Consider the following 13,612-nt stretch of genomic DNA (forward strand, 5'->3'; position numbering starts at 1 on the left):
TGGCTTATAGAAAGTCTGGCAAATCCCTGTGTATAGGTCAGACATAATCCTCTTCCAGGGTTATCAGCAACACTCAGATAAGATCCCAGAGAGAAACACAGCCCACAGACACAGCAGGTAGAATCTATGGCAGTGATGGAAAATGACAGCAGGCTCAGTGTTGGACTATGGGGCTGTGCATCTAGAACCCTGAATCCTGCCAGGCAAGAGCCAGGTATATCGACTTGCTTCTCTGGGCAAGTGCTGAGGAAGGAAATGTCTCATCTGTTTCCAATGGCATTGGTTTTCTTCCTATTTAGCCAAGTCCCAGTGCCTCTCAGAAGGCTACCCCTGGATGAGTGGGATTCTCAGGACAATAAAAGGTGCACCATGACATGGTGCTCCAATCCTGCACTGGGACTCTGTGTTATTGAAAATTGTCCACTTGTGATCTTGGAAAGCAGCCTGAGATAAAAGGGAAAGTGCAGTGTATAAAAAAGGGCCGATCAAATAGAAGAATCAGAAAGAGGATTTTGAAAATGAGCTCCATTTGGATTAGCAGTGATTCTTTTATTTCTTATGTAATTTACTGTTACTTATTTATCTATTTTTGTGGTGCTAGAGACTGAACCCAGGGCTTTGCACATGAACTACACCCCGGCCCTTAATTTGCTTAATCCTAACAGCCAAAGAAGGACAAGAGTTGTTGTCTTAGTGGTATCCCTCACTGATGAGACATAATACCCAATATCCACCATTTAGAGGAGGAGAGGTTTTTTAAGGCTCACATTTTAGTCCATAGTGTTCAAAGCAGAATGTCATGGCAGAGGAGCACGGTGGAAGGGAGCTGCTCATGGCATGGTGGACAGGAAGCAGAGGGTGAAGGGAAATATCAGGGAGGGAGAAGCACCTTTCCAGGCCACCTCCCACCCTGCCCAGTGACCCAGCTCCTCCAAGACCCCAGCTCCCAAGATCAAGCCAGGTTTACCTTCCCCATAAGCCAATCACCTTCTAAACACACAAGGCTTTGGGTACCATTTTAGATCTAAACCATAGTAGTTGTTTTTATTCCTCTCTATCATTGGCTTGACTGACACCAGCCTGGTCACCTTGCACATCTCTTGTTTGTAGAGGTATAGACAGCATCGTGCTCAACAGTTCAAGTGGTCTCCTACTTTCCCCACCCACAAGGGTTGTTCACAGGGTTAAGTATTCTAGATTAACTTGTTTCATAACAGTGTTTGGATCATGAAATATTGAGTCCCAGTGCCAGAACCTATTCAAAGACATGATAGAACAGAAAAAATAATGCTATTAAGGATTCTTCTAATTCTCTAAACTATTTTCTTTACGGAAGTAATACATATTCATTAGACATTCTGCAGTACAAAGGAATAGCAAGAAAGAGATGAATTTCGCCCACAATCTGCCACTGGAAGCAGTGCAGTAGCTCTAAAGGTAACTAGAAGATGATGGTCATGAAGAGGAAGGTTTGTGAAGTTAGCTTTTACCAAATACTGTGCCCTTAACATGTCTGGTGCCATTAAATATGTTTTGTCCATGATCTACGAATTTTTTTTTAACCACAACAAAGGCAGTACTGCCTAGAGGCAAGCCAACCTGGCCAAAGTTTGACCTTTGACCTTGGGCAACCCACTGAGATAGAGGAATAATAGTGACCTTGTACCCGAGGTTATTGTCCATTAATTGTGGACAACTGAGATCCTAAATAAAAAGTGCTTTTTGAAGTCCCACTGAGTGAAAGCCAAGGCAGGCTTACTAATGGTGGTAACTCTGATTTTTGAGTGTTTTCTTTGTCCATTGGCTATTCTTATATTTTCTGGGGGTGTCATTTCCACTGGAGCGGTGAGGGAATGAATTGGAGAGGGTGTGTTGCCTGCCCAAGGCCACACAGGGAGGAAGGATGGGAAGTATGGAACCAGGGGTGTGAATCTCCATCTGTTTTGTATGATACCAGCACATTATCTCTAGTAGTGGTGGAAAGAAAATTACAGAACTGTGGCAATTTAAAACAATAATAATAATGATCATAACAATAACAAGAGTAGATAACATCTATTGAACACTTATTGAACATTTTGGAGTGCAAACAGAAAGATTTCCTAAGGCTACATGTTGGATTATTTGTATGAATGAAAAATCAAGGCACACAAGGTGAGCTCTGTTTGCACCCTCAGCTGGATCCACCCTTTGACTTAGCATCTGGTCTTGAAGCACTGATGGGCAGTGTAGTGGAACTGGTCCCTGCCACACTTGCAGGGCTCTTGGTGCCTTGGATTCTGGAAGCCAATGCATGGATCAGGCAGCCTGAGGAAGAGAGAGGTAGCCTCATCTTGGAGAACAGCTGCTTCCTGGAGAGGATGCTGGGTTATGAACCTGTGGCTCCAAGTATTCTAGAGGTGCCCAGCTTTCTCAGGACTGCTGTCTCTGTGCCCTGTCTCCAAACCCTCGGGCACTGTGCTGGCCTCTCCCCTGTCCTCCAGACAATGTGATCAGGCAAAGTCCTGCTGCCTGTCTCTGGCATGCAGTCGGCTTTTCATAAAGCTCCCACTCAGTGCTGGCTGGGACTGGAGGGGACCACATGGTGAGGACAGAGGTCCCAGGTCAGAACCTGCATCCCACCATTAGCAGTGTCGTGTTGAGCAATAAACTGTACAGGTCTCTGTGCCTCAGTCTCCTCCTCCATGGAGTCAGACCCTAAACCCTTCCAAGTATTTGGAGCAGAGCTGGTCACAGTACAAGTGCTCAATAAACCAGTCTTGTCATTGTGATTATTCCTACACTGGTTGGGCCCACCGTCCTTCTGTCCTTGTTGTCCAGTATTCTTATCCAACCTGAATGTGCTTTCTCCAGCTCCCCTGCATTTTTCCTCCTCCTGTGCGCCCCATGGAAACACCTTCCATGTCGCATCTCATGGCACCCACCTGTCCAAGTCTTCCCAGGAGACTGAGGAGAGCTGTGAGCTCAAAGCAAAGGAAGGGCAGCCATGGGAGTGTGATGTTGTTTGGGAGAAAACAGGCCACTGTAGAGAAGTCATCTCAGAAGGAACTCAGATGGGTCTCCAACATGCTGCTTAATGAAACCAAACCAAAGCAAACCAAAATCCAAACTGAATTAATGCCATTTTATTGTATAATTTTCGTTTTTTGAGACAAGGTTTCCCTATGCCATCCAGGCTGGTCTTGCTCTCACTATGTAGCGTGGGCTAGCCTCCAACTCACAGCAATCCTCCTGCCTCAGCCTCCAAAATGTGGATTACAGAGGTGCACACCATACCTGGCAAATGAATGACCCTTTAGAACGGGGGATTGATCTGAACAGTTACAAAGAAGACATAAAGAGCAGCTTGCTGTGCAGCAGCTCCCCCGGCCCTGCTGTCCATGGCTTCTCTTTGACACCCAGTTCACATTCCCAGGGGACAGAGCCAGGTACCATGAGCCACCTAGGGCACCACTGACCTAAACAGAAAGCACCATCGGGGCCTCTGCTTTGGAAGGAAATGTGCAGCGTCATCGCTGGGATCTTCTTTCCTCTATTTTTTTTGTTTCTCTTTGGAACAGAGTTTTGCTCCTGCCACAGAAGGAATTCACTCTGATACATGGTATCTTTGGGTATGTCAGCTTGTTCTCCCTTCTCTGTTTGCTCAAGGGCTTACAAACCATGGTGAAGAAGAAGCGCTATGTGGGATAAGATGACCTGTGATGGCAGAAGAAGCATGTGTGAAGGTGTCAAGAACGCTCCAGTTTCAGAGCTTTCTCATGAAGCTCAGCTCCATTTTCTCTCTGCTTCCCCTGCCTTCACTCCTTTATTACTCAAAGACTGTTATCTTTGATGTTAGAAGAAAATTTCTTGAAAAGAAACCATTTGCCCTTACTGAAGAAGCTGAAGACAAGACTTGAGAGTGTGGTTGGATATTGAATGTTACAAGAGCAGATTTTATTAGCAGATTTTACAGTGCACGGTGTGCTCGTGTGGCATTGGAGCATGTTCATAACACTCTTTATTCCACTTTCATCCTCTCCCCTCCCTCCGCCCCCATCCTCCATCTCTTGAACTCCTTCCCCTTTGAGAACTATCTATCTCCCTACTTCCCATCATCTATCTTTTATTTTGCTCTTTATTTATACTTTGGGTTTCTCATATAAGAGAAACCATGTGGTATTTAAGCTCTGTGTCTGATTTATTTTGCTTAACATTATGGTCTCAAGGTGCATCCATTTTCCTACAACTGACTCAAGTTTATCTTTTGTAAACCACTTTGATCTCTTGTCCTAAGCGGGGATTTCTCTGAATATTCAAGAAAGACAAACAAATTGGCTCCACACAGACATGGCTAATGCTGCACCAGGCAATGGCAATGGTTTGAAAGTGAGAGAAACAACAGTACTTTGGCTGGGGGTTGGGCTCTTTGCAATGACAGCTCTATGCTCTTTGTGAAATCAAATCCCAAACTTTCTAGTGCACACAGGGAGTTAAATGTATTTGGGTCCCAAGTGACAGAGTTAATCTGTATGGGGACAAAAAAGAAAAATTGTTAGACCATGAGAAGCAGCCAGCATGGGGACTCTGCTTCTGCCCATAGCTGGGCTGGGAAGCGATCTGAGGGGAGACTTCACTTACTTTTTTTCTGGCTGCAGAGTGGAAATAGTTGCTTGGAGGACATGGAGAATAAGGTGTAGCTCCCATGGGGGCTGTTGCGTGCTACCTTCACAAAAGAGCCTTTTTGGGAAATGGTGTGTGATTCCCACATCTCTCCTGGCTCCAACAGATGGCCTGTTGGTCTCCGCAGTGAGCTGGCACGTGGTAGCCCTGCTGTGGTTCATTTCACACACCTAGGCGTGGCAGCTTCCTTCTGAGTAGTCTCCAAGCAAGACAAGTGGTGCTCACAACCAGCCCGGATTTCCAGAGCCCTGGCCTCTCCCTTGGTCACCTCTCTGGTCACCACTCTCCACAGGCTATGACACTAAAGGCGCAGAATAAGCACTGACCACATAGTGGCTGTGGCCACGCTGCTGGGAAGTTTGGCCCAGAGCAAGGTCCCATTTACTAATGACTTAGAGGAAAAAGAAGAATGAACATGAGGGACATCAGAAAAGCTGGCATGCTAAACTGTTCACCCAAAATCTCACGAGAACTGCTCTCTAGGGCAGGAGAGACATTTGAGGCAGCATGTGGAGAGCTACATCAAGCAAATATTCTGGAGCCCATCCATAGCTGCTTTGGAAAACAGAAGTTGTGCCCTTAAGGAGTTGGACAGAGCGGAAGTTAGCAAACATTCCGATGTTCTGATTTCTGCCTTTCCCTTCTCTTTTGTAGTCCTGGGGATTGGACCTAGGGCCTTGGCACTGAGCTGCATCCCAGCCCTTTTTACTTCTATTGTCTTGACACAGGGTCTGCCTAAGTCTCTAAGTTGCCCAGGCTGGGCTCCAGCTTGGGCTCCTTCTGTCTCAGCCTTTTCCTGTAAACCAACAGGAAGTCTTTCCTCCATTCTCAGCAGGAGGAGGAGCTGGAGTGGAAGGTGGAGGTGACATCCAGGAAGCTGGCTTTTCCCACAGGGCGTCCAGTTCCTTACCCACAGGGAACATTGCTGCACTGCAAAGTCCTCCTTCACTTGAGCACTTTACAGAAATATACTTCATAATGCAGGCCTCAGAGCTATCTCCTGTGACTTTTCTGAGTGGGTCACTGTTATATACCACGTGACCAGTGCACTGATTCCTTGGGGGCCCCAGATCCCAAGGTCAGCTTGGGGTAAAAGGCAAAGTGGGTAATCAGCTCCCTGCCTTCTCTTTCTTTTTCTTTTCCTTTTCTCCTGCCCTGACAAAAACTTGTCCTGAACACACATTGAAAGGTGGCAGCAGCCAGCAGCAGCAGCCTGCAGTGCATCTGAGGAGGTCTTGGGACAGTGGGGAAGGGGACAGCCATGCAGGGACAAGAGACATGGGGGACAGAGGTCATCACCAACACTTGGAGCCCTCCTTGTACCTGGGAGCTGTGGTGATATCCAGCAGTTTCTGCCCAGTGGTGGTTGGAGCCTCCTTGCTTCCTGGGGCAGGAGCCCAGCAGGCTTGATCTTTAGGGTCCCCTCTTGTGTTTCGGTGAAACTTTCCCTTTTTCATCACAGGTTTCATTCAATCACTTCTCTCTCCCAACTGAACTACATGGAGTTTGTTCTTATGACAAATATCCACTTTGAAACAGGAAAGAAAATATCAGGCTGTTTTCCTCCAAGGAATGAATATTCACCTTGCTGTAGGAGAGACAATGGTGGAGTAAATAGGCGAATTTGTTTGCGCTGGGGGCTCCTTTAAGGGATCTAGAAAGCTGTAGATGTGGAGAATTCAGTCTCCACCCAGCTCTCTTCAAGAGTTTATGTCTCTTACAGTAGATTTGATTTCTGATCTGTCTCTTGTTCACTGTTTGGCCCTAGAGAAGTCTTATTCTTTTTGCTATTTTTACCCCCACTAAACCTTTATCCATTATTTTAATGTCTCAATCAGACTTAATGGACAATTTTTGACACCTCTTTCATACAGTTGTCTTTTACTCTATAGACTCTGGTCTCAGTATTCAGAAGACAGTGAAATTCTGGGGCTTTTGGTACATGGGCTCAGTCCATGGATGTAGTAAAGGCCTTGGTCCCAGGTCTGGGCTTGGGTTTGTGAGCTCATCTGCTAGGCTGGTCACTTTCCAGTTGCTGGGACAAAATACCTAATGTCTGCAACTTAAAAAGGAAGAGAGGTTTATTTTGACTCAGTTTCAGAGGTCACATGGCCAGCTGGCTCCAAGGCAGAATGGCATGGGGGATGGGCCTGGTGGAGGAAAGCTGCTCGCATCATGGTGACCAGGAAGCAGAAAAAGGGGGAGGAGTCAAGGACAAGAATACAGGCTTCCAGGTCTTGTCCCCAGCGACCACTTCCTCCAACCAGGCCTCACCTCCTCACAACACATTTCAGATATGTGGGTGAATCCACCAATGAATAGAACATACTCATGAGTCAATTACCTTCCAGAGGCCCCACCTCTGAATCAAGGCTTTTGGGGAACATTTTAAATCTAAACCATAATACCTGAGAAACAAGCTTTGTTTACAACAAGGGAGCTGTGGGAAAGTACATTCTGTGTTTCGACCAATTGACAAGTGAAGATTTTATTTATAAAGAATGAAGTGTGCTTACATTTTCCCTGAGGACAGGTTAAAGAAAAGTGATGAACAATGTCCAGGGTGAAACTGGTACTTCGTGGGGTGCAGTTCTTAATTGGGGTTTCCACCCTGACTTACTGTGAGCATACTGGGTCCACCATTGTACAATTGTAAAGCAAGGGTAGGCACAGTCATTGCCACAATTTCTAATCTATGTATGTAGATGAATTGTACATGCTGAACAGAGAACATTCGAGATCAATCTGTAATGTACTGTGGCTGGGGTGCAGCTCAGAGGCCGAGCATGTGCAGAGCATGCAGGAGGCTGCAGGCTCCATTCCAAGCACCAAAAACCAACAACAGAGCAGAGAAGTACTGGGATAATTCCTATAGCTGCAGCCCAGCTCTCCTTGCCCAGCATGGCAGACACCTGCTCTGGGTGGACACAGTGTTGGTCATATGTCCCCCTGGACTTATCGACCTACACTGGATAGTCTGCTGGCTCCACATACACAGTCAATCCTTATCCCAGGGACATATTTCTGGTCTGTAGATGAATTCTGCCATTTCAGTGATCCTCTCAGTGCTCCTCCAAATCTGATACCCTGAAAATACCTGGTGCTTTTGCTGTGGCTGATGTTGTAGTTACCTTGTTGTATTGGAATTTTCCATCAGCACATATGTTATGGCTTGTATGTAGGTGTCCCCCAGAAGCCTTGTATACTCATAGATGGGAGGTGGCTGGATCATGGGTATATGATGGTGGTTTAGGATGTGATACTGGGATTAAGAATGTGTGATAACTAAATTAGTTTAGCTTATTTCTGGATGGGGAAAATTGAAGCCCCAACCTGGGTGTGGGTGCTACCAATCAATAGACTTGTAGCTTGGATGGAATATAAAGGGACAGAAAGAAGTCAGGCTTGCAGCCTGATGATTGCTGCCTCTTGCCTACTCTGCCATGGACTGTTTCTCCTCTGCGATGCCCCTCTGCCATGCCACCCTGCCTTGGAGCCAGCTGACTATGGACTGAAACCTCTTCAAACTTCAAACTTTAAGCTAAATAAATCTTTCCTCCTTTAACTTATGAGCGTTAGGTATTTTGTCCCAGCAATGAAAAAGCAACTAAGACAACACAGTGAGAACACAATTCTGTTGCAGAGGGCCTCACCCAAATTAATGAGGTGAAGTGTCTCAAGTATCACTCTTTGAAGGCCTTTGGTGCCTTTCATTTCAACATTCATTCCTAGAAAGGGAAGATACCGTGGCTAGGATGTATGAGCCAAAGGCAGAATCCTACCCAACTGTGTTCAGGTCTGCCGCACTGTAAAATCCAGAAGAAGTTGAAACCACCGCAAGCCATGTTTATTCTATCATTTGAGGGACAGCTGGGGTCATTGCTAAATTTTAAATTATCAGATGCAGGGAGGGGACTCTAGCATAACAATAAGCACAGGCTGTCGCACTGAGCAGGAAGTGACCACACTGTCAGCTTGGAAAATATATTCTAAATAGGACAGTAACAGCTTTTATAAAGCTATTCAGTGACTTACTCCTCCCCTTCCCCCCAAGAATTGCTCAGGAACAAGGTAAACATTTAATCATAATTTCTACAATGCGATACGTTTTTGAATAGTTTAGAATTTTTATAGCCTGATAACAGAGCTGCCAAATTGCACACAGCCGCCGTGCACTGGCAGAGGCAGGCTTGGGTGACCTGCTGGGTCTTTCTTGTTTCTAATATCTGCAAGTCTTTGAAATACATCCCAGAGCTTAATTATGACAGCAGTCTTTATTATTCCGAGCCCCTAACTGCACACTTCATGGGAACAATGTAAAAAGACAAGCATTGATGCCTTCCCCGTGGTTTACACAAAAGTTGGAAAATTGGAACATGACAGGATTTTAGGGAGGAGCTGCTCAGTCTCAGGCAGTAGAAGGTTGCTGTGGTGGGTTAGTGGGGAAAGAATTGCTAACAGGTGTGCTTATCAACCTAATCCTCAATTATTTGTTCACAGTTTGCTATAAATAAGTTATGGAAACCAGTTTGAGCCCAGGCTAGGCAATTTAGCATTTTAGCAAGAACAGGTATCAAAATTTAAAAAAACATGTAAAAAGGGGGCTGAAGATGTAGCTTAGTATGGAGGCCCTGGGTTCTTCTCCTACTACTTATAAAAATCAGTTGTGGATACGCTTTTTGTAGAAATAATAACCATGCCAACTTTGAACCATTGCATCCACTCAGACAGTTTAGATAGCATACTTATTCCCCTACCATAGCCAATTCTGGCTCTAACTTCTCCCTGGAATTGTGGCTGGGACTAGAAAATCAAGTCAAATACAAGGATATCTTAACTTTTTATTCTAACATACATTGACATTTACAGAACAGTTGCAAAGATAGAACAGAGTTCTCTCCACACCCTTCCTTGCTTGCTTCCTCCAATGTGAATATCTCATGAAACCTTGGTATATTTTTTTAAACTAAGAAATTTGCATTGGGTCAGTACCAAGTTTAATACTGATGAGCCCACGCACCTTGTTTGGGTCTCACCAGTCACTGTTTAATATCCTATCTATGATCAGATTCAGGAGTACCTGACATCCTCTAGGCTATGACAATTCATCAATCTTCTCTTATCTGTCATGATCTGGATACTTTGAAAGAGTTCTGGTCAGTTATCTTGTCAACTGTGTGTCACTAAGCTTGCTCTGATGTTTTGATGGGTTAGAACTCTGGATTTGGGGGATGCACCTTCTTGGGGTGCATGTCAAGGGAGATATGGTGCTAGTATATTGCACAGGATCATGGAAACACTGCCCCACTGATGAAGGTGGGATTTCTAAGTCAGCAACACATAACCTATTGCATGTATGTGAATGGGGCCTGAGTCAGAAGGGAACTTTATGCTCACTATTAGTTTAGTTGACATACAGGTTAAATAGCAGGTACATACATGAAGCCAGGATTGAGGCTTGGACTCACTGATTGGGTTTGGAGTTTTAATTTCCCTGCTCTGTGCTCTGTCATAGTTAAGATGTCTACAGGTTTACACAGATGTCTGGAACACCGTGGCTGCTTGTCGGCATCTACAAGTCACCTCCAGGCCCTAACTCTAAGGTGGAGGATTACCATCCACTATGAGCTTCCTGTGCCACAGTCTGCCTGCAGGATTTGTTTGTTTTCATCTTCCAGTGCCACATTTATCTTTTTTCCCTCCTTAACGTCACTGAAGAGTCTCTACTATAAGCAGAAATCTGGAGGACAAGGAACTGGAAAAAATGAAATGGGATGTAGCAATGCCCACTGCTAGGAGCACTGCGCTGTAGATCACTATGTCCAGGCCTAACTCATCTCTTCCTGAGGATGAGGCAGGGCACTGCCTGGAATGAGGAACATGCATCTTGTTTGCTTCCTCCGTTGGACAGGGCAGAGCCCCACAGGAGGAGAATAGGTGACAAGAGGGCATGGTGGAGCAAGGCCTGGCTGAGAAGAGGACTGTCTTCCTCCCCGTCCATTCCCCATAAAACAATGATGTTCTGCAGACCTTAAAATCATCAAAGCATGATGTCCTGCAGACCTTAGCTACTCTCCTGGCTCTGGTCACAGACCAGTCCCTTTTATCTCCTCCTGCACTTCCCTTTTCTCTACCACTATAAATAAATGTGTTGCAGTTGCCTGGTAGTCTTTTTCTCCCATCAAGAGGAAGAGCCACACCTGGAATCAGCTTTGTTTCTCTTTGTTCTTTTGTATCTCTTTGTCTTTGTTTTTTCTTAATCTCCCACTCTCATTTCTCACTCCATGGACCCTTCAGTGATGCAGGCTGTGGCAGTCTACCAGCATCCCCTAATCTCCAACCCACTTTCCTTTTTCCCCATTAAAAAAATTAATGTGCAGTATATCATAGCTATCTTTGTTTAGGGGGGATCAGCACATGGATATAGCCATCTTGGTAATTGTTGGTCTCTTTACTCCTTGTATACACACCCTCTCCTAATCATTTTCTTCCCCTCTCCCAATCCCTTTCCCATCTCCAGAAATACCTGGCTTTTAATTTCCTATCATTTTGCCTTTATTTAACTTTTATTTACTTATGTTTTAGATTTCTCATATAAGAGAAACCATGCAATATTTAACATTCTGTGTCTGACTTATTTTACTTAACATTCAGGTCTCAAGTTCCACCCATTCTACTGCAAAGGACATTTTATCATTCTTTGTGGCTGAGTAGCATTGCATTGTGTATGCAGACACTACATTTTCTCTCCCTGACTGTGTGTATCAACATGTAGCATGTAGGGCATGTCGGCATTCTCAGAGCTTCACTCCTGTTCCTTGATAGGGTGAATTAATATCATTAAAATGTCCACATCACCAAAAGTGATCTCTAGATTTAATTCAATCCCTATTAAAATTCCAGTGACACTTTTCAGTTTACTAGAAAAAAATTTATATTGAACCTGAAGAAATCCAGAATAGCCAAAGGAATCCCAAGCAAGAAGAGCAAAGCTGAAGGCATTACAATTCTGGATTTCAAGTTACACTACAAAGCCACAGTAACAAAAACAGTATGGTGCTGGCACAAGAATAGACATCCAGACCAATGGAATAGAACAGAAGACACAGAAAGAACACCACACACCTCTAGCCATTTGATTTTTTGACAAAGGGGCCTAAAACTGATTATCTGCATGCAGAAGAATGAAACTAGTCCCAGCTAGTTGAGAAGCTGAGGCAGGAGGGTAGCTTGAGATCATACATTTGAAACCAGCCTAGGCAACACAGCAAGACTTGTTGTGGGAGACTGCAATATTCATTATGCCCCAAAGAAGGCATTATGCAGTGCAGGCTATGAAGAGTTCACCCTGCAACTGGCTTCTTTATAGAAATGAGTCTGGCCAAAGCCTATGTGCTGAGATCAGAGTAACTCACACCCAAATTCCATTCCCACAATTAAAACCTTCTTACTAGAAGGACAATCATAATTACAATCATAATTACAATCATACATTTTGTCTATTCTGTTTTGAATCCAAGAATGCTTTGTTTTACTCTTCACAAACCTTGCTTTACATTAATTTCCATAGAAACCACATGACTGATTATCTTCTCATGTAGTTCTGTCCTTGCACGCCTTTACCCCAGTTGATTACCAATAAAAACCAGTGGCTTGGGGGCTGGAGGCACTGCACCTGCCTGGCAAGCACAAAGTCCTGAGTTCGATGTCCAGTACAGAAAAAAAAAATCAGTGGCTTGGACTGGCCAGCCCCTTTGTAGGTTGCACCAGGATTGTTTCTCCTGGCATCCTGATTTCTGTGTCTTAGTTCTGTCTTTTAGTTTTTTTCTCAGGCCTGCATCATATATTGGGCAGGAAACTGGAACCTAACTGCAGTAACTTGTCTCAAAACAAACAAACAGCCAACCAAGCTAAAATACCCCCACAAAACTGGGGCTGGGGAGTTATCTCAGTGGTTCTGCCACCTACCTCAGAAGCACAAGGACCTGAGTTAGATCCCTGGTACAAAAAACCCCAAAAAACAAACAAACACAAAACAAATAAAAAAACAGAGCTAGTGCTTAAAAGACTCAAGGACTTGGCAAGGGCATATGGCTGTGATGGTTTAGAGTCAGCTATGGGTGCTCAGTTCCTGGTGCTTAGCCTACTGATTTGCCACAATTTTAACCAGAAAAGGAGGCTCAGGGCCTTCTCAGGTCCAGAACAGTCCAATAGGTAAGCAAGTGGCTTGCACTTAGTCAGGGTTTACTACCCAGTTATTGCACAAGCCAAGGGTCCCTAGTTAATCACTCTGGGTTTTTCTCTTGGTAGTTGTTACTGCAAGAATAAAATATTCCTGGGGTCTGTTTCTAATTTAATGCCAAGATGCAAATTGCACCTCACCTGTTTCACCTGAGGTGTTATTTATGGCTGAATAACATCCCCTAGATGAGGGCCCGTTGAGCTTGTTTCCTACTTGGGAAATTAGGGATAATAATAGCAATCAGCTGCACACAAAGGGATCATGGGGCAGGAGAAGTTCAGTAATTGTATGAGCTCACAGGAAAACCAGACTCAGGGCAAAGCACTGCGTAAATGCTAAAGCACTAGGATGAATCATGACATCGCTGTGAATTTGCCACAGAGGCCCAGATGGCACAAATCCTCAGCATACATTTACTCCATTCAGCAAGACTGCACTGGCTCTGTGTAACTAGAGTCTGCAGCTAGAAGGGATATTAGACAATAACCATAGCTCAGACTCTCCAACAGACTGTTTTTGAGATTGGTTGTAGGCTCACAGTAATACTGAGAGAAATGTTCACAAATTTCCCATGTACTCTCTGCTTGCTATGTGTAAGGCCATCACTACTTCAACATCCCCAACAGGGGGCATGGCTGTCACCAGAGATGAACCACATTTGTGTGTCATTTTCAGCCAGAGGTCATAGGATACACTAGGGTTCATTCT

The sequence above is a fragment of the Heterocephalus glaber genome, unplaced genomic scaffold (genome assembly GCF_053883595.1).
Source record: "Heterocephalus glaber isolate CG9 unplaced genomic scaffold, H.glaber_assembly_v1.0 deba00000470, whole genome shotgun sequence".
Lineage (NCBI taxonomy): Eukaryota > Metazoa > Chordata > Mammalia > Rodentia > Bathyergidae > Heterocephalus > Heterocephalus glaber.